General features: G+C 41.2%; 1 long non-coding RNA gene across 1 annotated transcript in view; it reads right to left on the bottom strand.

Annotated features, from left to right (window-relative positions):
* Window positions 1-992: 992 nt before the first annotated feature.
* Window positions 993-4328, bottom strand: part of LOC106012056 — a 7644-nt gene continuing 4308 nt past the window's right edge. Inside the window, exons 3-4 of the long non-coding RNA XR_001184936.1 lie at window positions 2299-2442; window positions 993-1125 (exon numbers count right to left, since the gene is read on the bottom strand). This is a non-coding gene — a long non-coding RNA (uncharacterized LOC106012056). The remainder of the gene's footprint in view (window positions 1126-2298; window positions 2443-4328) is intronic.

Raw genomic sequence — 4328 nt, 5'->3', positions numbered from 1 at the left:
ACATCGAAAAGCGTCTGGTTGAAATAGCACCGACTCGGAAGAACTTTGTTTAAATCGCCACAGTCATTATGAAGATTCTGCCAAACTGACAGTGTAGGATAAGTGATAGTAGTACATAGGGGCTAAGCTAAAAGTGAAACAGAAGTGCATGTGAGTTTAATGGGTGTTTGTTTAGTGCAGAACAAAATCCTCGTGTCTGGGTCCTGGCAGCAGTAAAGGTAAACTTTAAGCCTTTTTGGGGAACCCACTTGACATTTTGTGTAAGCCCAGAGCCTCCACTCTCCATTGGGCTATAGTTGGATCTCTGTGGCATCATGGGGAAAAAAGCGATTTTAACACACAGACTTCAACAAAAGTTAAGGACCACCTTGACGGACAGTCCTAGTTTTTTTTAATATCGCAGTGTCACAATCTGTCATTGTCCGCCTGAGGCAGCACCATCACTCCACTGGATCAGTCCAAAAACGCCCACGTGCAGGTCGACCCAAGAAGACCACTCAGAGTGTTTGCAAGTGGTCCCTAACTTTTGTTGAAGTCTGTATTTTAAGAATGGGGCGTAGGTTGAATTCACGAAGAAAGTGGCTGGCAAATTAGCTTCACCGTTTCCTTACTACGAGTGAATTAACTAAACACACAGGACGATGGATAATCGGCAGCATGAAATACACTTAACAACAACAACGACGAAGACGACGACGACTACTACTACTACTACTACTACTACTACTACTACTACTACTACTACTACTACTACTACTACTACTACTACAGCTGTTGCTGCTGCTGTTGCTGCTCCTGCTGCTGCACTTTTTGTTTGCTATTGTTGATGTTGCTGCTGCTCCTCCTCACACGGAGAAGGAAAGGGGATGAATGATATTGACAGCGATGCACATGTAACTAAAGTTAAGAAAAACACACACACACACACACACACACACACACACACACACACACACACACACACACACACACACACACACACACACACACCTCCCCGGGTCCTTGTTGACAAGAGAATTGGCCAGGTACGAGCTTGCTTGTCTGACAAGTGAGGCCTTTACTTTGACAGCAGCGATTTTCCTGTTGGACAGCGTTAGGGAGGCACGGAAGGTTCACACCGATGCACTGCAGAAAAACAAACAAACAAGCAAGATTAAGGTTTCATTGAAGAAAAACAAAAACAAAAACCCCAAGCGCGCTCATATGACCATATGCAGTTGCGTGCGCCGTAAAACCCCATACTAAACTAACAAAAGACTCCAAAACCTTATTTTCCGTTAGTGGATAGTGGACCAATTTTAGGCACGTCGGTGGAACAGCCTAATGTTTATATTTCTCAAGTAACAGATAGGAATGATGGCAACGCTTATCTGTATGATATGACAATATGCTGTTTGTAGCGCCATTTAACACACTGACCACATTCATATGCGCTTCACATAAATGCACAATAAATACACAACATATAAATACACACAACACTCAAATTCACACAAATTACTGAAATTCGCACAACACATTCATACGTACTTGACATAAATAAAACAAATTCATACAGCTTAAAAGTATCAACATACAACTAAGCTTAACATATAAATATGCACAACACATAAAAAAGATCAACACAAAAACATGCAAAATACTTAAATACACATAGCATATCCAAACACACAATACATACATTATTTGCTCCACATACGCACACTAAACGCATACGAGGTGCATACCAAGAGTTTTATACTTGACCATATAGGAATAAAGGTAGAAAGTTGAAATTTGATGTGAAAGCCAACAATCATCCTCCTTGAATGCTTGTAAATTTTGGGGAATTTCAAATTACTGGTTTTACCACCAGCGCACTGTAAGTGAATGGGGGTATGTTGTTCACAGTTTCAACATAAGAATGGAGAAAATTGTGCGCAGGGCAGTAATGAAGTATTTGTTCTTGCAAGGCAAGCAACTACAGGATATTTTTACGGAGATGCATGCCGTATATGGAGCTGATTGCCCATCCTATGCTGTGAATAAATTTTTGAGCAAAAAAAGTGATTATAAGGTCAAAGAAGCGGTAGAGGGCTGGTTTTCTGATATAGAGAGGGTCCTCTATTCTCTAGGTCTTTTCAAGGTCATACACAGATGGCGAACATGTATAACTCTGGGAGAGGACTAGATAAAGAAAAACTAAGTTTAGTACCAAATTTCAGCTTTCTACCTTTATTCCTTCATGGTCAGACAAAAAACTTTTCGTATGCCCCTCGTAAATACGCATAACATACATACAACGAAAGTTATACTCACCCCTATAGCCTGTCCACCAGTCAGCTGACACGCGAACTGACCTGGCAGTATAGGGTTTGGCACACATTCGTGTCCTTGGGACGAGCAGCAGGTCTGGCCAGGTACTTGATTCCCGGGGATACAGGGGCTGTTGATGGCCAGGCACTGGGGGGGGGGGGGAGAGACCAGCAGAGAAGGATTAATCGGCAGTGCCCACTGGCATCATCGGTTCGGTTTAGTCGGTTTTGTCGGTTTTTGTCGGTTTGGGGGTAGCTGGATTGTGTTCCACAGGAGGGTTAAAAAAAACAACAAAACAACAACAACAACAAACAACAAAAACCGACAAAACTGAGGATGACCTTCAACAACAAACTCGAGTGTTTTCAAGGCCGCTCGCCGAGAGACCGGTTTGGGCAGCTGGCCTATATAATATAGTGTGAACTGAAGCCACCAGAAACCGAACTGAACCGATCCGAACCAGTCCTCCAGTGGACACCGCCTATAAAGCTACATGGGTGGAAGTTAAGTATAGACCCTCGTTTTGAGTTGCTCAATCCAGTGCCCAACATTCGGGGTCACCGTGGGGGTCGCCGTGAGGGTCACCTTGGAGACCACAGTGGGGTTGCAATTATGTCATGCAGGATCAGGAAATAGCGAGTTGTGATCGTTGTCAGAACTATAACGAAGAGATAAACATGCAGTTTCTAGGATACTTAAATCGATATTGAGTTTTTGAGCATCTTTTTGCGTCACTGGAAAAACGGAGGGCACACAAGACAATGTTGAACCCAGAACAACTAACTTGGAGAACATAAACAAGTTGGGCGAGGAAGAAAGACCACAATAATATTAAATTTGTTTGGGTTTTTTCAAGCGTTTTGAGAAAAGAAATAAATGGAAAACTATGATCACCAATGTCTGTTTCAGATTTGGCACAAGATGTTGATGATGATGATGATGATGATGATGACGATGATGATGATTATATTCAGAATGTTCCAGATGAAGCCCGTTAGGGGGGAAACGAACTTGGAAATTAAATATTTTGGAAAAGCTACCAAGTCTTAACCTTTTTACTATCTGATGATGATGATGATGATGATGATGATGATGATGATGATGATGATGATGATGATGATGATGATGATGATGATGATGATGATGATTACCTTTACATTAATATTAATGTTTATATATGATTTGACGTACATACTATTTTATATCCATACCACTTCTTGCTATAGCTTTCAATTTTCTCTGATCTTCCCGATTTGTTTTTATCCCACCTTTTGGCATTCTGACGTGTATGCGCGCACTTTTGTTGCTATAGCTTGTAGTCTATAAGATTTTACTTTTTTTTGTATCGTGTTCCTAACGAAGCCCTTTACAGAGCGAAACGTTGAACCTGTATTAAATTTGAAAAATCTACTTAGTCCCAACCCTTTTTTTATTCCCTGCTACTAACAGATGATGATGCGAGAGGACATGGTTGGGGGGGTATTCTTTACTTTTACCCAGAATTATGTGAACTACTCTGCACAAAAAAGGCAGTGCTTGGCTCAGTAGGTTGCCCACAGACGGAATGTTGAAAAAAAACAACAGAGAGACAATACACTTAAATACATCATAATACCCCAAGAATCATAGACGTTTATATGTATATATATAAACTCATCCTACCGCCAGATGGGATGCACCTTATGTCGGTGTTCACTTATCTGACCACTCGATGGAAATAGTTCCCAACATGGAAATCAAACAGTGATTCTTTGCAAGCTCGACGAAGTGTTGTTTTAACCATTAAGCAATGTATCTACACAGGTTCCAGCTGTCTGCGTATGTTCTTATTTGTCTTCTTTGCGTTTCCCTGCTAGATCTTTGGAGTAATCGACTGCTGGTTCTTCAACCTGAGGTGCAACTGATTGTTAAGTGTGTGGCCGTTTTTCTTACTTGGTAGGCCCCTCTGTCTTCAAGATTAAAGCAGCGATATTCCAATGCCAAAGATACTCTTTATTATTCCATGTATGTTTTAACCTTGAGTGACTAGGGAT

This window comes from Aplysia californica, unplaced genomic scaffold (assembly GCF_000002075.1).
Source record: "Aplysia californica isolate F4 #8 unplaced genomic scaffold, AplCal3.0 scaffold00252, whole genome shotgun sequence".
Classification (NCBI taxonomy): Eukaryota; Metazoa; Mollusca; class Gastropoda; order Aplysiida; family Aplysiidae; genus Aplysia; species Aplysia californica.
The sequence above is the reverse complement of the archived record's forward strand: the minus strand, read 5'-3'. Positions and strand labels throughout refer to the sequence as shown.